Below are 23,765 nucleotides of genomic sequence, written 5' to 3'. Positions count from 1 at the left end.
TGTTGTGTTGTCCTTGTCATCATCATTTCATCCCCATCAACACGCAAGTCACTGAAGTGGTGTCAACTCAAAAGACTTGCACCAGGCGAATGGTCTACCCGCCGGTAGGTCCTAGCCACATGGCATTTCCATACCACGACACAATGAGTAACACCTTTGTGCCTCTCCAAGACATGGAAGGATAGGACATTTCTCCAGGTCAACATATTTTCTGATGATGGTCATCCAAGGTAGTACAGAACCATGGTTCATTGCTGAACACAATGTGACACCATTCATCAGCAGTCCATACTTCACAGTCAGGATGTCATTCCACATACAGCCATTTTTGTTGTTTTGTTAACAGCAGCCTCTGCATGGGACAGTAATTGCCTTGTCTGGCTACTGATAGTTTCCAACCAATGGTACAGGATGACACAGAATGTTGCAGGCAGTCCATCACTTGTTTCCAGATGGTAGGCACAGATGTGAAGGGGCTGTGGCCAGATCGGATCACTGGAACTTTGGCGATGAGCAGAACTGCCCTACTGTTCCCATGCGGTCCATCAGGTCACTGTCACATCCAAATGCCCAAAAATTTGGATATTGTATGATTCAATCAGCCAGCCAAATGGAAACAACAATGAGGCCCCTTTCAAATACAGTCATTTGGTGAAAACGCTCACCCACAAGAGTACATGGCATCTCTCTGTCTCCCACACTGATCCCTCAACATGATTGGTTGGCTGGTTGGTTTGGGGTATAAAGGAACCAACCTACAGGGTCAGCAGACCCTTTTTCCTCAAGCAAACAAATCTCAAGGTGAAACACTTTAAAAAAATGGAGTTGGCGGAAGTAAAAGGGTGTAAAACTAATTGGGAAGCACACTGAAAGAAGAAATGAAAGAAGCAAACCAAAGGAGGAAACATAAACTAAAACGATCACTCAACATATAATGCTATTATGACCCTTACATACCCTACCAAGCCTGCTAACAACACTGAACCAAACAATACTAACACACTCTGGTGGTTGTTCTCTCACAAATAATTGCAGTTATAATCATTTACATAATCACCCACAATATGTATGTGTATGATGGTACATTGATATCTGACCATGTCTTCTGGGTGATTTGCTTTTTTTCTTTTTTTTCCTCTCCTCTGGCAGTGGATGTTCAGAGTGGACCACATTTACCTTTCTATCCATTATGCTAACATCATGTAGAGGGAAATCTTTTGCCAATTAAGTCTAATTTGTCACTGCTGCAGATGTCATATGAACTTTCATAGCCTTTTTAATCCCTAACAATGGAAACTCCAAGTTTAAATATATATAATTTAAAGAAAAGACAGATTTCTCCTTACCATAAAGGTGACACATTAAGTTGCAGACAGGCATGATTAAATGACACTTACACATTAGCTTTCTGCCACAGTCTTCGTCAGAAAAAGAATGAGACACACAGATGCATTCATCCACAAAAGCAAGCACACCTCACGCACATATGACCACCATCTCTGGCAGCTCGGTCCAGATGCAGCTGTCATATGAATGGATGCAGCGATCTGAAGGAGCGGGGAAGGAGAAGCGATAAAAGTTTACAGGTGGGAGAGAGAAGAGTAGAAGAGTGCTGTCTGGCGGAGTGTGCAGGAACTAGACTGCCAACAGGCATACCATTGGGAGGATGAGAAGCAGGGATGTATGGAAGGGGGGGGGGGGGGAGATAATCAAAAAAGGACATGAGCATTGAAAGAAGAGTGAGTGGATTGGCAGAAGATAACACACACAGTAGGTGGGAGAAGAGAACAGGGAGGAGGCGATAGGACAGAGGGGGTGAAAACTGTCGGGTGGAGGGTGTGAGGAGAATACATTACCATAGGTTGAGACTGGTATAATTTTGGGAGCAGAGAATGTGTTTTAAGTCTAACTCCCATCTGTGAAGTTCAAAAAATCTGATTGTGCATGGGAATATCCAGATGGCTTGGGTAGTGAAGCAGTCATTGAAATACAGAATGGTACATTCAGCTGCATGTCGAGCCACAAGATGATCTACTTTGCTCTTAGCCAAAGTTTGGCAGTGGCCATTCATCTTGGTGGGCAGCTGGTTGGTAGCCATACCAGTGTACAAGGGTGTGCAAAGATTGCACCAGAGCTAGTATATGACATGGCTACGGGTAGCCCAGCCTCTGATGAGATGGGACAACCCTGTGACTGGATTTGAACAGGAAATTCTGGGTGGATGGATTGGTCAGGTATTGCACCTGGGTCTTCCACAGGGATATGATCCTTGTGGCAATGGTTTGGGATTGTCAGTGGCAAAGGGATGGACTAGGATGTTGTGGAGGTTGGGTGGACAAAGGAACAACACTTTAGGAGGGGTGGGAAATATCTTGGCTAGAATGTTCCTCATTTCAGAGCATGATGATAGATAATCAACACCCTGGTAAAGGATGTGGTTCAGTTGTTCCAGTCCAGGGTGGTAAGGGTGAGAATGGGGTGCACTCTTTTGTGGCTGGGTTTTGGAGGTCGCAGGAGCATTGGGGGTGTGAGGGGAAATGGCATGGGAGATCTGTCAGTGGACTAGGACTGGGGCATAGTGCCCAGACTGCATGGGAGGGACTTTTTGGTGTGGACGGGATGACAGCTGTCAAAATGCAGGTACACAGAGGTATGAGTGGAGCCATCAGAGAGGAAGAAGTCAACATCTAGGAAAGTGGCACACTGGATTGAGAACAAGGTGAAGTGGATGGGAGAGAAGTTGTTGAGCTTGTGATGGAATGAAGACAAGATGTCTTAGCCTCGAGTCCAGACCATGAAGATATCATCAATGAACCAGAACACCTGAACCAGACTGGGGGTTTAGCATTTTGGAAGGCTAGAAAGGTCTCCTCCAAATGGCCCACAAACAGATTGGCATAGGATGGTGCCATGCAGGTGCCCACGACTGTTGCCTGAGACTGCAGTCTTTTGTGTGTGTGTGTGTGTGTGTGTGTGTGTGTGTGTGTGTGTGTGTGTGTTGTCTATTGTTGATGAGGGCCAATGACAGAAAACTTTAATTGTGAAAGTCTTTTGTTGTGCCTCTCTACTGCTCAGCATCTCTACTATAGGGTGAGTGGTAACTTTCCTTCTAGTAATATTGAATAAAGTTAGTAAGTTGAATAAGAAATGAGGTAGTGGGTTTGGAAACGGAAGGACACTGGGAGAATTAGGATTCAATAGCAGTAAGACTATGGGCATGAGAGATATTGGTATACAGGGAAGGGAAATCAGCAGCAATGAGCAGGGATGCTAGAGGTAAAAGGGTGGGATAGTGGCGAATCAGTGAAGAAAGTGATTGGTATCTTTGATGTGGGACACTAGATTATGTATCACTGTTGTTTACCCTTCCACCTAAACCCCAGCCTCACAGAAGATTCAGTCATATCCAAAGGCATCACCTTTATCTCTAAACCCAAATTTAACCATGCTGGACTTGTCAAAGACCAACTCTCTTTCTCCCGATCCCTGCAATGGAAACACTTCTTTGCCATCAATCCCTACAAACACAAAGCCAACATAATTCCAACATTGAACCATGCCTCTCACACTTCATACCACCATCCAACCAACATCCTCCCCCTCTCACTTAACCACCTGCTGGTCCTTATCTCCAATTTGGCCTCACCATCCTTCCCCAGGTCCTTTCCTCACAACATCAACCTTTCAGCAGAAGAAAGAACAATCACATACAACCTTGAAACAAATGTTGACCTGATCATCCAGCCTGCAGACAAAGATTCCACCACTGTCAATGAATTTCAATGACTACCTGGCTGAGAGCCACTGCCAAGTATCAGGCTCCTCCATTTATAAACTCTGCCAGAATGATCCCATCCCAGAATCCAACAATCTCCAACTCCTGCTTAAAGCCTTAGACCCTTCCCAGAACCCCTCCCCTGAATCCATTTCCCTTCTTATATGTGTGACACCTCAAACACATCTTCTAAATGCTCTCCAAAAGCCATAAACCCAATAGCTCTGGACACCCCATTGTGACTGGTTATCATGCTCCCATGAAAAGAATTTCATCCCTCATTGACTAAGAATTCCAACTAATTGTCCGTAATCTAGCCTCCCATATCAAAGATACCAACCACTTCTGTCATCAATTCTCCATCATCCCCATGCCATGACCTTCTGGATCCCTACTCATCACTGCTGACACCATCTCCCTATACACCAAACCCATGGTCTTACTGCCATTGAACATTATTGCCTCTCCCAGTGTCCTTCAGTTTCAAAAGACACTATCTCTTTTCTCATACAACTTACTAATGTTAACCTAACTCATAACTACTGCTTCTTTGAATGGAAGGCATACAAACAAATCCGTAGCACAGCCATAGGTACCTGTATTGCTCCTTCCTGTGCCAATCCCCCCCCTCAACCCAGTGTGCCACCTTCCTGGGCATTGACCACCTCCTCTCTCATGGCTCTATCTGCACCTCTGCCCACAATGAACCCACCCCAGAACAGTACCTGCATTTCAAAAGGTATCATTCCACACACACCAAAAAAATCATTCCCATACATCTTGGTTACCTGGGAAGAGTGCATCTGCTGTGACAAAAACTCCCTGTACCCAGTATGGTGAAGTCCTCACAGGAACTTCACAGGCAGGCACTACCCCAGACCCAGTCACAAACTAATCTCCCACGCCGTTTCTTCTCACATACCCGATCCTCTCACCACCCCAAAGAACCAGACACAAAGGAGTACTCCTTCGTCACACACACGATATCTCACACTCACTATTCATCTGCCCACAGTCCCAGCCATTATTGCCAATTTTCTAGAACAAACAAAAGATGGGGGGAGGAAGATCATGATTTAATGTCCTATCAATGACATGGATGAAACCCAGGTAGAATAAGGATAGTGAAGGATATCAGCCAAATCCTTTCCAAAGGAACTGTCTTTACATTCTATTTGCTCAATTTACAGATATAAAACTTCAATGCTCCAGAATGCAAGTCCAGTGTGTTAACCACCATGCCATCTACTTGGTAGTGTGCACAACAGATCCTGAGGGACCATTCATGGCAGACATGAGGACATAGCATCTATGGACATGAGGATATAGCATTTACATTATGTAACAGGTGTTCATGTAGGGACAGACCTTTCTCGGGTCATTAATCACAAAAAAGGAGGGATGGGAGGGGTGGGGGGAGGTGGAATCTGGAAAAAGAGACAATTTCTTTCTTTCAACAAATTTTTGACCATTTAATTCATCTTTTGTAGTTCTATTTTCTCTAACAAATTTAATTAGGAGAACTCAGATTTTCTTTTCCCTCAATCTCAACACAATACACAGATGGACATGGAAATTGCTATACCGTTAAAGAACTATCATTTATCAAACAGGTCCTTACATACCTCAACAATAAATGTAAGTGGATTTCTCTCCTGTTAACAGTACTTTATAACTAGAGATTGGGGACCGTGCTTGATTTCCAGTACCCGCCTAAACTCTCATCACTCAGTCACTCCCTGTTCTTGTCTTCTTCCTTTCCACTGCAAGCAGAGAATTGATTAATCTCCTTCTTGGTCTTGGCCTGTACTTCTGCCCTGCCCTGCCCTGCCCTGCCCTGCCCTGCCCTGCCCTGCCCTGCCCTCTTATTTAATCCTTAGAAATCTCATTTCCTCCAACAATTTTCTCTTTTTGGCCATATGAAACAATCTCTAATTCTTCTACCTTCTGTTTTTCTCTCTGTGTGGCGATGCATTTAGTGCTACCTTGTAAATTTCTATTCGTTGACAACTGAGAAAGCACACTAATATATCCACATTTGTTACTGTGTTGTCATGATATCTTCACAATGAGTTACTGGTAGAATTCAAGCCTGTGGGCTGAGAATATAGGAGTTAAGTGAAGATAGACAAATTAACTGTGGTATCTCCAAGAATATGAATATGACACTCACTACACCAATAGCAGTATTATCCACTAAAAATCTTTAAAACAAAGAGACTGGTGATTATGGCAAAGTATGAACAACATTATTTAAAGAGTATTCTGACTTTAACTTAAATGTGCAACCACTCATTTATAAGTTGAACATTTCCTGAACGGTTGAAACATGCTGTAGCTAAGCCTCTGTGTACAAGAAAGGAGATAAAGAAATACCACCAAATTTCCATCCAATTTCACTTCTGCAGGTCTCAAAAATTTTGGAAAAGGTAATATAAAATCAATTTTTTAACCATTTGAATATAAATAATATATTGTCAAAGTCATAGTTCAGACTACTAAAGGGTTCCCAATTATGAAACCTATTTACACATGCAGCAAAAATGTACTTAATTCATTAGACAGTAAATTAGAGGCTACAGGCATATTCTGTGTTCTGCTAAATCTGACTGTTTAAGTCACAATATCCTTTTAAGTAAATTAGAATATTACCGGGTAAGAGGAAATGCCATAAAATGTTCAGATTGTATATCTCAAACTGGATGCAAAGGTGATAAACACGAAAGAGTCATATATTGAAGTATCAGTTATCATCCAAAAGGAGAACTAATTACATGGGGTGTGTCACAAGATTTCATGTTTATAGCAGTGAACTTTCATCAGCGACATTACCACATGTCAAGTTTGTTTTGTTTGCAAATGATACAAACAATGTAATAAATAGCACAAGTACAGTATTAGAAATGTCAGTTAATGAAATTTTCATGGACATTACTAAACGCGTCCTAGCCAATTCTTTGTCACTAAACTTTGAAAAACACACTACATGCAGTTTTTTCTGCTGCTTGGATTCTGGGTGCATCCTAAGCTCCTTTCAGCAGATGGCTGATTTGCTGAAGCATCGCATGCAGGGTGCAGGCTATGCCGTCTATTTGTAGCATTGTACCCAGGTTGATCACAGTCCTCTGGTTTGGAGCAGAGTGGATGGTCTAAACCAGAGTCTCAGATAACTCTGTGATGGTATCGGATGCAAATTTCCCAGTTAGTCACAATGTCTAAGAGAACGTTCATTGTTGCAGATCAGAGTTAGAAAAGTTTAATACAATATTAGTAAATTGCAGGAAAATCCAAGGAAAGGTCCCAGAATTAGTATCACTTACCGAAGTTTATAATGTATAGATAATATTATGAACAGAAAGTTGGTTAAAACCAGAAATTAATGACAACAAAATCCTGAGTTCAGATTGGAATATTTATCAGAAGGATAGGCTAGTCACTAATGGTGTTGGTGTGCTCATTGCAGTAAGGAATTCGATAAAATTTAGCAAAGTTACCACGATTCTGATTGTAGATTAATCTGGGTGAAGTGAACTATCAAAGTTCAGTCAATAATGGTAAAATTGGATGCTTTTATAGATCGCCTGAGTCAGGAGCTCTAGCAGTAGAGTGCTTCAGACAAAATTTAGAGAATATCGTTAATAATTTTCCTGAACTTGTCCTTGTAATAGGGGGCAAGTTGAAGTCATTCAACTTGCCAGATATAGATCGGGAGTGTCGTGCTACCAAAATGGGCACCAGAGCCAGCAATTCGTGTGACATTATTCTTGATGTCTCGTCCGAAAATTACTTTCAGCAGACAAAGAACCACCTTGGGAGGATAACATCTTAGACCTTCTGGCAACAAACAGACCTGCACTTATTGAATCAATTAACATAGAAGGTATCAGTGATCAAAAGGCTGTGATAATATCTATGACAACAGGGATGAAAAAGAATGTTAAGAAAGGTAGGAACATATTTTTGCTTAGTGACAGTAACACGATACAAATTTCAGAGTATCTGAGCAGTTAGCACCAAATATTTGTAGATGAGGACAAAGATGTGGAAAACAAATGGAAAAAATTCAAAGGAATCATGCATTAGGTACTAGACAAGTATGTTCCGAGTACGGTCTTAAGGAATGGGTAAGGCCCACCATAGTTTAATAACCGTGTTATAACAAAGAGAACCTCATCTCGGATTCAATAGAAGTAAAAAAAAAACTAGCTGACAAACAAAAGCTGAATGAGGCAAAAATGAGCATAAGTAGAGCAATGAGAGAAACATCCAATGACTTTGAAAGTAAAACTTTGTCACCCAATCTGAGTAAAAACCCTAACAGGTTTTGGTCATGTGTAAAATGAGAAAATGGGTCAAAATGATCTATTCACTCACTCGGTGACCATTCTGACACCAAAATGGAAGATAACAGAGAGAAGGCCAAAATACTGAATTCGGTCTTCCAAAACTGTTTCACCACTGCAGTTCGTACCAAGGTCCCTGCTTTTAATCGTCGTATGAATGTCAAAATGGCAGATATTGAGATAACCGATTGCAGAATACGGAGAAAAAAAAAAGAAACCTACAATCTGTTAGTAGTGGAAAGGCATCTAGATCAGATGAGATAACTATAAAGAGCCTACAAAGATTATGCAAAAGAACTTGCTTCCACACTTCTTCAGTGCAGAAATGTCATCAATGTAAATCAGTTTTATAAACTGATGTTCTCTTTGATATTGTGTAGCTATGATAGCCTAAGAAATATTATATGTACCTCAGTGTATTGCACACTTACATGTTTTGCAACAAGTTTGTTGTTACCTTTTAAATGGGGGATGTATTTAATACTTTATGAATTATTGCCAATCCACGAGCATCATTTCACTTGGGATTTTTTTTTTATGGTTTTAGGGCACAAAACTGCTACGAACATAAGCGCCCATTCAGTGGCTTAGGGAACAGTAAAAAACCGAATGTTAAATCAGCAGCAATGGGAGTGAAACTCAAGGAGGAGAGAAACTAAAAACAGAAGGAAATCAAACAAAATTACTATTAAAGGGGGTGGCTTTCCCCAAAAAGGAGCTTCAAATGATCAATGTCATCTCACTGACACTGATAAAATCAAGGACACCATCGGCTGCTAAAAGGGAATATAGATCAGGTGACAGCTGTAAACAGGCACGTAGCAGATTAAAATACGGGCACTGAAGTAAAAGGTGTCTCAGCGTCCATGGTTGAGACCAGTGGGGACAAAGCAGGGGAGGATTGCCACTTAAAAGATGTCGATGGCTAAAAAGACAGTGCCCTTCCGCAGTCTAGTTAAAATGAGGCCAGGAGGAAGAGGTCCAAGCACAGGGATTAGATTTTATGTCAGATCTGTTGATAGACATTAGCTTATCTCTTTTTCTTTATAAATACGTATTGAGTATTGTGCTTTATGACATGTTCTACATCCTTGACACTCTCCTCACCAACTCACTAGGCACATATGGAACAAAACAAATGTCTAAACTAATCTAAACGAGAAAAACACCTATCTAGGAAGGAAGATTTTCAAGAAGAAAGATTATTTTTCTATTGCAACTCAGGCTTCCCATACAGTCACCCTAACACTGCCAGTGGAGGAGTATTATCCGCTCTCCCTCACGAAATGCAACACTTTGGTAGTGGCTGTCTCGTCATCCACAAGAATCTGAGTCAGTGAGATGGGCAAGCTGAGAGTGCGCTGCAGATTGGCCCTGCTGCAGAAGGAACTCGTGGGTGAGTTTTGTGTGGCCAAAGTATAGTCAGCACAACATAATGGCATTTTTCTGAGAGGCCTGGAAAGCTATATGGCACATCTTAGTGGACCCTCTAATCACTCTCAAATTGTTTTCGTCACAGTAGCCTGCTCTTCCGATTTCCAGAGTCTCAAAATATTGTGTTGAAGTTGTAACCATAGGTCGGTGCCCAGTATTCCAACGTCAAGTTGATCTCCTGTAGTTGCACTTTTAGTTAGATGGACGGTGAATTCATTTCCTGGAATGCCTAGGTGGGTGTCCAGATGAAGGTCACTGTTTTCCAGAACTGTATTGGTCAACCAGTAGGTCCTGGATGTTACCCACCAAAAGACTTTAGGGGATAGCACAGGGATACATCTTTCAAGCAACTCATGGAATTGCTACAGATCAGAAAGCTCTTCATGGCCTGGAATCACTACAGACCAGAAAGTTTGTTGTGGCCAGGGATTTGGTGTACTATGAAGCCTGAGATATGGCAAACAATTCTGCAGTGTATACACTGCAGGCACTCAGAAGAGAGTGCTTCTCATGTCCCCTTGCATGTGCAAAAGCGAAACCAACCCTGTCATCGACTTTCGATCCATTCATGCAGATACATACCGGACTAGAATAATCATGGAGGATTGTATGAAACTGGTATAAGAGAAGGGTAGGATCGGCATCCTTCTTTGGGCCACAAAAGAGGTCCATCTATATCACAGGACAGGATACAGACGATGGGGGTGTCGAGAGGGAGCTCACGGAACACAGACTAAAGGAGGCTGTTGGAGGTCCTTCAGGAGAGTATCAAGTCAGATCCCAGGTCTACCCAGTTTTGGGTGATGCGCAAACAGTCTGAACTGTTGTTGGTAAAACAGAGTTGAGTGATGTGGGTGAGTATGCATCTGACAGATTGTGACTGCATAATTTGCCAGAAGCTGCTGTTGCCTAACCTGCAGTGTCAGACAAAGGCTTCAGCCAGGAGGCTGTCAACAGGGCACGTATGGAAGGCCCCATTGCCAACCCCACGCCAGTGTGGTGAACAGGATCCAGCAAGCTCAATACAGATGGTGCTGCTGACCCATAAGCAACACATCCATAGCCCAAGCTGGATAAAATTAGCACATTTTAAATCTCAGAATAACTATGGAGTCGACACCCCACATGGAGTTTCTAAGAAAAGGGAGAGCATTTAGCTTCTTCATACCAGTTGCCTTGAGCCAGCAGACATGTGGCAGCCAAATTAGTTTGTCGTCAAATAAAACACCAAAGAAATGAAAAGTTTCAGCGACTTCAAGTAACTGGTCACGAAGATAAATTTCTGGATGTGGGTGCACACTCGAGTCGACAATAAAGCACAACTGGTGATTCTGCAGGAGAAAATTGATAACCGTGATTCAAGGCCCAATCATATACTCTCAAGACAGCCCCTTGAAGTTGGCACTCAGCCATGTGCAGTGATTCAGAGGGGTAGTAGAGGCAAAGATCATCCCCATACAGTGACAGAAAGACTGTGAGGTCCACTGCATTTACAACACCATTGATGAAATCTGCCAGGAAATTTCATATCAGCGCACACACTGCTGTAGAGTGAAAATTTCATTCTAGAAACATCCCTCAGGCTGTAACTAAGCCATGTCTCCGCAATATCCGTTCTTCAGGAGTGCTAGTTCTGCAAGGTTCGCAGGAGAGCTTCTGTGAAGTTTGGAAGGTAGGAGACGAGGTATTGACGGAATTAAAGCTGTGAGGACGGGGCGTGAGTCATGCTTGGGTAGCTCAGTCGGTAGAGCACTTGCCCGCGAAAGGCAAAAGTCCTGAGTTCAAGTCTCAGCCCGGCACACAGTTTTAATCAACCAGGAAGTTTCATATCAGCACACACTCTGCTGTAGAGTGAAAATTTCATTCTAGAAACACCATTGATGGCAATGGCGAACAGTATTACATTCAGAACCGATCCTTGAAGACTCCAGTTTCCTGTACACATTGGTTGCTGAGATTGGAAACTATCCAGATCAAAAAAAGACAGAGCACTAGGAAATACTGGATAAAAATGGGTAAAATGCCCTGGAAACCTCACATTGCAGTGTAGACAGGGCATGATGTCACAAGGTGGTATCGTATGCCTTCTATAGGTCAAAGAACACAGCAATCAGATGTTGGCATTGTGCAAAAGCATTACACACTGCAGATTCCAGACAACACAGATGGTCTGAGGTGGACTAGAAAGCCTGAAAGCCTCTTTGGAATCATGATATATGACCTCCAGCTTCAAGGCACCAACATGGACGGCAGTTGACCATTTGTTTGAATAATTTATACAGCCCATTCATTAGAGGGATTAATCAGTAGTTAGTTAAAATATGTGGGTCCTTTTCCAGATTCAGAACAGGAATAATTACACCTTCCACTGACTGATAGGAAAATTCTCCTTCTTGTGAAATACGACTAAAAAGCCTGAAGATATGTTTCATGCTGTCAGCACAAAGATGTTCGAGCATTTGGTTGTGGATCTTGTCAAATACAGGACCTGCCGAAGTGCTGCAAAGTTCCCATTCATTAAAAGGTACACTGTATGATAGAGAGTTGTGTGCATGGAAGGACAGTAGATGGTGCTCAATAAAGTGCTTCCAGGTCAGGAAATGAGGACGGTAAAAATTGCAAGTGGACACACCAGTGAAATGTGCCGCTAAACATTAGGCAAGTTCCATGGGATCAGAGCAGATGTTACCACTGACAAGGAAGCCAGGAACCGCCATAGGTGATGGATGGCCACAAATGCGGTGGAGTTTAGTCCATACTTGGGACAATGGAGTGTGGGAGTGCATAGATGATACATATTTCTCCTAACACTCCTGTTACCTCTTCTTTATTAAAAACTGTGCTTTCACCCCGTGCCTCTTGAATGCCATCAAATTATCCATAGGGGGCAGTGCTTGTGTTGTTGAAACATCCTGTGACATTCCCTGACAGCTGTGACTATATCTTGAGATCACCATGGCACCAGCAGTCATCTGATGGGCTGGAAGAGTAGGATACTGTTGCTGTTGCAGCATGGATAATAGCATTAATAGTATCCTGTACCACTTTGTCGATATCTGTCACACGCCTGGTTGTGAAAGTGGCTCTAGACGAGAAAGCCTGCCAATCAGCTTTATGAAGCTACCAACATGGAGCATGTCCCCGATATCTGTGAGGGGAGACAACGGTCGCCATGGACGCACCACTGACTCAGGGATAAGATACTCGGGCTGCAAACTGCGAGATCAATAGCTGAGTATGTTCTGTAGGCCGCAATGAAATGTGTTCCAGCTCCAGTGTTGAGTAGGCAAACATCCAATCGCGAAAAGATGCCTTCTGTTATTCAGCCTCTGTGAGAGAGAGTGTAGCTGCCCCACAGAGGATTATGGGCAATAAGAGAAAGGGGGGAGGTAGCTCCACTAATTCTAACAGCTCATGATACTGGAAAGGTCCATCTGGGAGCAGAGAAAATTACATATTGTCATCTGAACTGGCAGGTAGACACTAACAGCCATGGCATCTAGCGCAATGGGAAGGTGCACTTGCTCACTGGAAGTATTAGAATGTATGAGGACACAGAGCCCACCAGATGCTCTCTTGACATTAATGTGATTGGTACAGTATAGTTTGTAGTTTTTCAGAGCAGAGAAGTGTGTTTCCTGAAGTGTTATACCAATTACAGAGGAAGTAGCCATTAAACTCCAGAGTTTAGTCAAATGGAAATAGCAGACATTACAGTTGCACTGAAGATGGACATGATTATTTTGCTACCAGGTTGTAGTCCTCCTAACAGTGTGATCTGTCATCAGTGTGCTTAAGCTTGACCTCTGCACAGATAGGGTGATATTTGTGACAGCGACCATTTTCCTATTGTTTTCTCCCTCTCCTCAAACTGCAGGGCAGGCCTTGGAATATGACCAGGGCCAGGAGGTGTCATGTGAGAGACCTTGTCATCGCATGAGGTATGAACACAACAGTCACAAAATTTGAGACCATATCAGTTGGATAAAGTCTTTCAAACTTTTTCTTTGCATCTTTATAAGGCAGGAGGTAAGTGTTTTATACCCTCGAGTTTTCTTCTCCACCTTAAACACTGAGCATTGGGGTGAACAAGAAGGGTGCAGTTCCAGACACCTGACACATTGAGGGAATTGGTTAAAAGGACTGCCCTCATGGGACACCTGTCCACATGTCCTATACATAGCATCATTAGAGCAGTGGGAGGACATGTGTCATCGTAGGAGGAAAATAAAGCCTGATGTCACACGTATATACTATGACCTTAACCTTCTCATGAAAAATGTTGTCTTCGAAGACTAGGCTAAAAGCTCCAGTGTTCATTCTATTATCCTTGGGTCCCCTCTGGATGTGGTGAACAAAACGGACTCCACACTGCACCAGATTCGTATGCACCTCTTCACCAGTTTTTTGTGTTAGGTCCCGATGGAATATGATACCTTGAATTCTACTGAGCTTGGTATGAGGAAAAATAGTGACTGGTATATCTCCTACCTTGACACAGGCCTGAAGTGCTCAGGATTGGTTGGCATGCGATATTTTCATCAGCAAAGATCCATTTCTCATCTTCTCTGGTGCAACAACCTCCCCAAACTGATCTTCAATATTTTCAATGAAAAACAGAGGCTTTGTTTAGCAAAAGATTCATGATCAGTTTGAGAAAAAACTAAGATTTCAGCAAACTGTCCACTTACATTTCTCCTTATCTGGCTCTTGTCTTGAGGCATGGTCAAAGGCAGAAATGCCATAGGATTGTAAACTTCTGCATTAAAATCACTGTTCCTGGACTGTTGAGACAGCAGTGTTGGCACAGCCACCAATAAGTTTGATCCCTTTCATTGCAGATCATATGCCCCTACCACACTCACTCCAACCAGAGGCTCTCCCCATGGGCACCACTCCGTCAAGGCAAAGGTCACCTGGAACAGTAGCCATTGCCCAGAGTACTGATACCCTGAAGTGGATAGGTACGTAGTCCTTAGCTGATGCAGGGAGATTACAGCTCAGGCATCGACAGTGTGATTCCCTCGTTTTCAAAGGGCTACCAGCAAGAGAGTACATGACAACCCAACCACAACAGACTGGCTACCTTGCTCAATTTCAGTTGCAAAGCTACTTGATTGGTAGGTACAAAAGATAACAGTGCTCAGTGAAGAGTTAATGCACCACAGTAAGGTATCCTCCCCCAAATGGCCTGTGCTTCTGCAAAAATTTGTTAAGTGGAGGTCAAACCCAAAATGGGGACCAGAATTTAAAAAGCCAAAAAAGGTTTGGGGAAAAAGCATTTAAAAGGTCAAAAAGAGAGAAAACCTTCACAAATCCAAAGAACAGTAAAAATACCAAGGTAAAAATGTGACCAAATAAAGAGGATCTTATTAGCCAGCTCTTATGACAGACAAGGAATGGCCATGGATATATTCTAGCCCCCAACACTGTAGTGGGTGGGGGAGGGAGGTGGGGGAGACCATATTGTGCACTTTCTTGGTATTTTCAAGTGTAATTGCAGTATTGTGTTATCCTTCAGGTGAATCACCTTCAAGAGTCAAGAGAAGTATGATATATTTCAGTTTAGTACCTATTTCTTAATTGTCTCCTAAATCAAATTCAGTTAATGAAAATGAAAATAACAGCAGATGATCAAAGTGTGCAACTTATGAGAGATGCTTTCAAAGAAGATTGTTGTATAAACATGACAATTTTTTGAGACAATTGTCAGTACTCAGGATTTTGGTAAATGATTGAAACAAAAGAGAAATATCTGCACAATGGTCATACATTAGCTGACTGCTGAACAGAAGCAGAAATAGGGCATTTGAGGCTTGCTGAAACAAGGTTCTATATTAAAGGTGAATAATTCTATCAAACTGTCACTGATGATGCAACATGAACTAGAAATATTGAGTCAGAGTTGGAATTACAATCCAGTGAGTGCCATGAACCAGCTTCCTCACAACAAAAAAACCTCTAAAAAGTTTAATCAGAGTGTAAAAACTTATTACCCTTGCTTATGATCCTCAAGATTTCAGTATGACGGACAATAATTTATTATTACAGTTTCAGGTAAAAACTGTGCAAAATAACTGCACAAAACCTGAATTCATTTTCCTAGGACTGGGCCATTTATACTCCATGGCAATGCTTGCCCGTAGTGTTACCTTACACTCCTTGAAGTCCAGTCAAAAGTCTAACAAACTTTATTTTCAAATTTGGAAAAAAAACTAGGTATGTACTTTGTGTACCCTTCCTGGAAGGGATGCAATTATCCATGCCATTCAACATATGAGAAGAGACGGTGTCTTAAACACAATAATAAAGCTTCCCAGACACTGGACTTTATCACTGAGTTCCAAGGACACTATTGTGAAGGACAGTAAAGAACTGAAGAGGGTATCAGGCACAGAGCTGAGAGTGCTCCGCATATTAATGTCACTAAATATAATAAGACATGGCATAGAAATAGGAAATGTGCAGCAGACTTTACCTGTGGGTAGAAAGGAGAGAAAAAATACAAATGTCAGGAAGAAGAGTACTGCTGCTAGGTAGTAGTTATGTCTGTTGTGGAGGACCTCAGTCACAAGAAAAGTTAGGGGAGGAGTCTCAGTTCACACGCATTTTGAAGCTGACAGCTCAGTCAAATCAGCTTTGGGGAAAGATTTGATGAATGATGATCACTTGATGAAGGTGGGTGAGGCAGGCAACAGCTTGGATATGGACAGGGTGTACAACATAGGTGAGTAAGATAGCATGCGTCAGTGGTAGCACTCCTGTGAGCACAATTTAGCTGTTCCGACAGCATGATCAGTCTTGTCTTGGCAGTGCTGTATGGCAATTCAATGTGGTGGGGATGCTACTGCTGACTGCTGATTGGGCACACATTGCACTGCTGCTGATGGGGTGTAACAGAAGATGGAGCTACACTATGCATGGTCTGCTCCTCATCAGGACTGGGGAAGGGAGATTGGTAGAGGTAATTAGTGAGGGTATAGCGGGTGGGTGAGGGGATGTACATGGTCAAATACCTGTTGTCGCACGTAGGATGACTTGGCCTTTTTTTTTTATATATATATACCTCACGACACCAGGCTACCCTCCCCAGTAACTACAGGCATCTCAGTCAGTTTAGAGATTCCTTCAACATGTACACAAAAGATAGGATGTACCACACAAGAGTGCACAAACGCCACAGAAATTTGCTGAGAATGAGCAGTCTATTAGAAATAAAGTGCACCAGCTTGAAACCGAATTATAGTACAGCAATAGTGCTAGCATCATATGAATGTGCAAGATGCTACTTTAGAATTACCTTAAAGGATGGGGGATGATGTATTTATGTCAGAGGTGGAACACAATTTAGAGAAGATCTGATCACAGTTAACCCTTGGATGAACAACAGCAGTCTTTGGACCCTGCAAACCTCCTTTAATTAAAACATTATTTGGCCCAAGTCCGCTTAACTATACTTCTTTACTAATTTTGTAGTACTATACATCAAATGCATGGCAGGCATCTTTTAGACACCTTAGCAAACAAGCCATCTTTCAAAAAGTTTGCTTATATTTGGTCTGAATGGTAATTATGTTGCCAAGATTACTAATAACAGTTTGGCACATCTATACTCCACACTGAAAAATCAGAAGTACTGCAAAAGCTACAGCTGCGTATTCCTTAGGAACGTATGTGTATTTCTTTATGCCATAATTGTTTCAGTTGAGCATAAATTTAATTACATAAACAGAAAATCAGGCAAGATACTTTTCTCGTTTACTACTTACAGCATGGATTATACATTATCTGTCAGAAACAAAATATACTATTTTCATTTTATCTTAAGTTTTGTAAATGGCATGGTTCTTTGAAAAACGTATGTGTTGTAAATAACTCTTAAAAGAGTAGAGAACAAAAAAATATAACTTACAAACCAAAAGTATTGGAGACCTGACAGATGTTTTGCATTAAAGCTCCCTCTCAGTGTGCTGAAATATAGTTGACATCCGCACACTTATGGTCTTCCTTTAACTTACAAAATTTAAGGCTAAAACATGAAATTTAAGTTAATTTTTCCACCTAATTTTCTTTCTAATTTGGAAAGTCACAAAACACTGCCTTTTCTGTCACATTACCAGATACTACTGATGTAATTATAAACAGTATCTTCTCTGCTCCAGCTATTTGTATTATATAACTATTTATTACTAAAAATGTAAAAAATTGCATTTTTACAAGTTTTTATCAATTATTTGCTCGAAAACCCCATCAGAAAACTTTTGAGAATTACACAAATTATTGTTTGGATAATGTGTTGGTAGTCAGTGCAAACACAGTGGGCAATATTTTTGTGTGTAAAGTGTTGAAAATTTTTCAACATTTTGGTATTTTGCATCACTGAATTTCTAGTGTAAAATATGCATGTTGGCAACACTGTTTCCAATGCTCTTCTGTTTATAACAAACGAGTGAGAAGTTGCACATAAATAATTCTGCATCACGTTTTGTGTTAGAACTTTTTGTTCAATACAATGTCCGTGGGGAAATACAGTAGTGAAAGAGTGATATGTGTGGACTATGAGAAAAAACACAAGAAGTGGTGTTTAAGGAAAGTGAAAAAAACACTTCACAGTTGTTGGAAATCAGTCAGAGGTACTGCAGAAATATATTGGTCCTCAAGTAATGTATTAGCATCACATCCATTGTGCAGGAATTGCTACACTCACTACAAGAAGAAATTTAGTGACAACCCATATGAACGATCAGCATCACCCGAATGTGAAACTGAAGAAGATAGTGGTGATGTTTATTTTCCTGGGTGTGAAACTATTAATGCACTGAATGTTAGCATTTCTGCTGTAGCCCCTACTATATCCCCCCCCCCCCCCCTCAAACATCCAGGAAAGGTAAGAAACACAAGAAGAAAACTGTATGAAAAAAAGTGGGAGAAATTGAAACAAGTTTTAGGCAAGCAACATCTTCAAAATTTTGTAAAGTGTATAATGTAGATGCACTAGGTGCAGAACCTGAAGATAGTAATATGTGCACAAAATATAAGTGTGGTTTCAGAACCTAAATACGGATGTCTCAGCAGCCACCTGTACTGAGAAGGTACATTTAGTGTCACTGACACCAGGAAGCTACTCTAAGCAGCAGATACAGAAATACACACCCACTTTCAAAAGCTCATAAAATAAAGAATGAGAAAGCCACTGGCACATGTCCAGATTCTTACTGTGGGCATCGACTGCAAGATGATACGCTTACAGTTGCTCTGGAATATTACCTAAGTGATGACAAAGATTGCAGAAGGCAAAGTCCTAACCAGGATGATGTTATCTCTTTAGTGAAAATAGTGAAAAAGGTAAAAAGAGATACACTATGTGATCAAAAGTATCCAGACACCCTCAAAACATATGTTTTTCACATTAGGTGCACTGAGCTCCCACCTACTGCCAGGTACTCAATATCAGCGACCTCACTAGCCATTAGACATCATGAGAGAGCAGAATGGGGCGCTCCACGGAACTCATGGACTTCGAATGTAGTCAGGTGATTGGGGGTCACTTGTGTCATACATCTGTACACGAGATTTCCACACTCCTAAACATCTATCGATCCACTGTTTCTGACTTGATAATGAAGTGGAAACGTGAAGGGACACGTACAACAAAAGAGCGTACAGGCCGACCTCGTCTGTTGACTGACAGAAACCGCCGGCAATTGAAGAGGGTCCTAATGTATAATAGCCAGACATCTATCCAGACCATCATACACGAATTGCAAACTACATCAGGATACACTGCAAGTACTATAACAGCTAGGCAGGAGGTGAGAAAACTTGTATTTCATGGTCAAACAGCTGCTCATAAGCCACACACCATGCCGGTAAATGCCAAACTATGCCTCACTTGGTGCAAGGAGCGTAAATATTGGACGATTGAACAGTGGAAAAATGTTGTGTGGAGGGACTATTGAACAGTGGAAAAACATTGTGTAGAGTGATGAATCATGGTACACAAAGTGGCGATCTGATGGCAGGGTGTGGGTACAGTGAATACCCGATGAACGTCATCTGCCAGCGTGTGTAGTGGCAACAGTAAAATTTGGAGGCGGAGGTGTTATGATGTGGTCGTGTTTTTCATGGAGGTGGCTGGCACTCCTTGTTGTTTTGCATGGTACTATCATAGCACAAGCGTACTATGATGTTTTAAGCAGGCGATTACATCTTTCAACACGATTGAGCACCTGTTCATAATGCACGGCCTGTGGTAGAGTGGTTACATGACAATACCATCCCTATAATGGACTGGCCTGCACAGTCCTTAACTGTATCCTATAGAACACCTTTGGGGTGTTTTGGAACGCCGACTTTGTGCCAGGTCTCACCGACCGACATCGATACCTTTCCCCAGTGCAGCACTCCATGAAGAATAGGCTGCCATTCCCCAAGCATCTGATTGAACGTATGCCTGCAAGAGTGGAAGCTGTCATCAAGGCTATAAGTGGGGGGACAACACCATACTGAATTCCAACATTACCGATGGACGGCACCACGAACTTCTAAGTCATTTTCAGCCAGGTGTCTCGATACTTTTCATAACACAGTGTATGATAAGATTAATAGGAAAAGCATATCTTGTAATGAAAAATCAGAAACCAAATTTAAAAATTGGTCTCACAAAATTCTACTCCTTACGACTAAAATGGGTAAAATACCAGCCAGTGAAGGAAGTATCCACATGTATTTACTGCACTAATTTGAAACTTGTATTTTTTCATCATAAGCAGTGACACAGGAAAGAAGTACACGGATATGGACCTGATGCTTTTGTGTATACGTCAAGAGCTGCAAGGTATTTGTTGATTGCAGGAGTGTGCACTGTGTCCTGGTGCTGAAGTGATGATTGACGAAGCATTACACTTTCAGGATTCTGCCAATGATACAACTATGCATTGTAGGAGGGAGGAGGGTTGGTAAAGAAGATAGTACAGCCAGAGAACTTTGTTAAAGAGGTTAGGTTTTTGTCCATGAAGGGAATAGCTCACCATCATATCAAGAGGATTAACAGACTGGCCATAGCAGAAGTAAAATCAGCCACATCCCAGAATACTGACACATTAGGTCTTCATTTTGACTTTGCTGAGAACTGGTCTGTTGCTATGCAGAACAAAATTCAAAGTTACCACTGGCACATATCACAGGTATCAATATTCACATGTGTTACTTCCTAGGAACATCACACTGTTTTGCTATTGTCAGTGATGATCTCGTTCATGACAGTACACATGCATGCTACGCTGTCAGAATGATAATTGATGAAACAGCATCTAGAGGCATTTATTAAACATGTGTGTGTGACTGAGGGTGCAACATCTCATTTTAAGAACCGTTTTTAGCTATATGAGCTTTGCCAACACTGCAGTGCAGGGATTAAAACAAAAAATGGTTATTTACAGCAATAGTCCATGGAAAAAGTGCATATGACAGGGCAGAAGGCCTCTGTAAACATCTTGCAACAAAATTTAATCTCCAGCATGAAGCTGATGATGCTATAAGAGATGCTAATGGATTTTTACACACCATATCGACATTAGTAACAAACATGAAACTTAATTCTAAATGAAAGTACTCCTTACGGGAATTCCATTAAAAAAGGGGAAGAGTGGTCTACTGTGAAGCCTGTGGTAGGAATTCAATCAAGTAACTACTGGTTTGCATCCCAGAGTGGCACACACATTGCAAGAATGGTGCAGCCTGTTACTGTGTGTGAAATGCAGAGACCATAGATAAGTCTCTCTCATGACCTGCAAGACATAATCATCTCCTTTATGACACCTCATGGTCCTGCTAATGATTTCAAATGGCCATCATCAAAAGATCAGTGTGCAGCTCCCATTTCCCAAGTACTGCTGTTGTTGGATCATCTTTGTCCGTCTACAATTTCAGCTTGGCTATACAAGTTCAATGAGCAGTTGGGGAAAAAAATGAACTCTTTTCAACAGTGCAGTGTTGATTGTTACATTGAAGGCAATTTTAATTCATGGAAAGTCATGAAATAGGAAAATCATGACAGAAACTATAATAATTTGTGAATATCATAAAAAATGGGTATAAGTATTCTATGTCTCATTTTTGTTATAAAATGCTTTCTAATAAAATTATGAATTGTTTTCCCACTAACTTATAATGTTGTAAAGTATTTTGTTTCAGAAATACCAGTTTTGAATGACATTTACTTAAAATCAACGATCAATTTAAATATTTAAGCATCCATGAGATTCTGACCTTGCAAGTAGAGCTAGATCTACCTAAAAAATTTCTCACATATTGTACAGACAAGTATTGCCTAGTCTGATAGCATTCACTAAGTACAATGACCAACTAATGTACCATGAAATTTTTAAAACATTTAGGATGAAGGTTTTGGAGAAAACATTTTCCAAACAACCCAAAAAGTTTCAGTTTCTTTCATCTTTATATATGAATACTTTGACAGTTTAAACATGATGACTGTTTTTTCAAAGAATATTCCACTACCCATTTTCTGTGCTATTTCCTGTAGTGACATTAACTTGCTGTTTGGCTTCCTGAATACTGCCAGGTCATCAACAAATCCAAGACAGTTTTAACATAAGTTTAAATGTAAGTATGACATAATTTAAACATAAGTTTAAATTGCCTAGGATTCGCTGATGACCTTACTGTCTTGTCCAATAGTATTCAGGAAACCAAACAACAAGTTATCTCACTACAGGAAATAGCACAGAAAATTGGTCTTGGAATATCCTTTGAAAAAACAGTCATTCATGTTAACTGACCCATCACTCATAAACAAAATTGCCACTGCAAACCAAGAAATCAAAATTGTAGATAAATTTAAATATCTGAGAGAAATCATAACATATAACCTCCATGAAAAGCCAACATGGTATAACAGAATATCAAATTGACTATAACAAAATATATCACCAAGAACACCTACAACAAAAAAGCCTGTCAATAGCAACAAGATTAAAACACTACAAAACAGTCACTCAACCAGAAATAACTTACACTAGTGAAACCATCTTCAAAACAACTAACACTGCACAAATAGACAAAATACTCAAAATAGAGAGAAGAATTATCAGAACGTGCATCAACAAATCGTACCAGAAAGATGGAGACTGGAGAGTGGCTACAAATGAAACAGTCTACAAGCAAATAGAACTGGTAATGAGTACAATCAGGAAGAAAAGCATTTTATTTTTTTAGACACCTCATCAGAACACCAGAGAACAGGATCATCAGGAGAATAGTAGAAAAATTGTGGAATAGTAAGTGCAACATTAAGCGGATTACAGAAATCAAGGAAGATATGGATGAGCTACAGATTACATTGGAAGACCTACGAAACAAAACTCACAAAATCAGGAAACTCATAGACAAACAAATCAGTCTGCAAAAGAGAATCAACAAACAGACAATAGGAAGGGTGATTTCGGATTTCGGATGAAGAAAGAAGGATGAGATCCAAGAGAATGAAGAAGTACTGGGCTGACAGGAAACTGAAAAATTCTTTGTATAAAGATGGCTAGAATGGTCCAATGAAGGCCATAAAATGTAAATAATAATAATAATAATAATAATAATAATAATAATAACATTATACCAATTGTACTATCAACTACAGGAGTCATACCACACAATATCCACCAGTACATCAGCACAATACAGCTACATCCAACCGTATATATACAACTACAGAAATCTGTAATTATTGATACATGTTCAATTACCCGAAAGTTCCGAAATGCAACGTAACATATACCGTACAGTTAAAAGGAAGTTACACTTGATCAAGGTCCGCGTCACTTTCCATTTTTAACCAGACGTAACGTCTGAGACAGGAAAGGGAAATAATAATAATAATAATAATAATAATAAACCCCGTGGAGGCCCGGGAAAAGAATAGGCCTCCGGTATGTTCTGCCACTCGTAAAAGGCGACGAAAAGAACAAACCACTAATAGGGCTAACCCCCCTTTTAGTGTGATTAGTTGGTTCAGGACAGAACTAAAGAAGCCTCGGACAAGTGCCGTCATGGTCGGGGACGACGCTTGAACCCTATGCCCGCCCACAATGGTAACGACACTGCTAGCCAACTGGAAAATGATTTAAATCCAAATAGAGGTGTTTTGCAGGATATGCTTCCTGCAACCACCCTAGAAGGAAAACAAAGACAGAGGA

General features: G+C 41.0%; 1 protein-coding gene across 4 annotated transcripts in view; it reads right to left on the bottom strand.

The window, feature by feature from the left end:
- The window catches only part of LOC124798357 (dTTP/UTP pyrophosphatase), a 102,386-nt gene that overhangs the window by 62,794 nt on the left and 15,827 nt on the right, over positions 1–23,765 (bottom strand). The window contains exons 1-2 of one of the 4 annotated variants that reach the window (XM_047261723.1): positions 14,244–14,468; positions 14,044–14,147 (exon numbers count right to left, since the gene is read on the bottom strand). The exons of the other annotated variants lie outside the window; for them this stretch is intronic. The gene's annotated coding sequence lies outside the window, so the exon portion shown is untranslated. Of the gene's footprint in view, positions 1–14,043; positions 14,148–14,243; positions 14,469–23,765 lie in introns of those variants that run through there. 4 annotated transcript variants of the gene reach the window in all.

Source organism: Schistocerca piceifrons, chromosome 5 (genome assembly GCF_021461385.2).
Source record: "Schistocerca piceifrons isolate TAMUIC-IGC-003096 chromosome 5, iqSchPice1.1, whole genome shotgun sequence".
NCBI lineage: Eukaryota > Metazoa > Arthropoda > Insecta > Orthoptera > Acrididae > Schistocerca > Schistocerca piceifrons.
The sequence above is the reverse complement of the archived record's forward strand: the minus strand, read 5'-3'. Positions and strand labels throughout refer to the sequence as shown.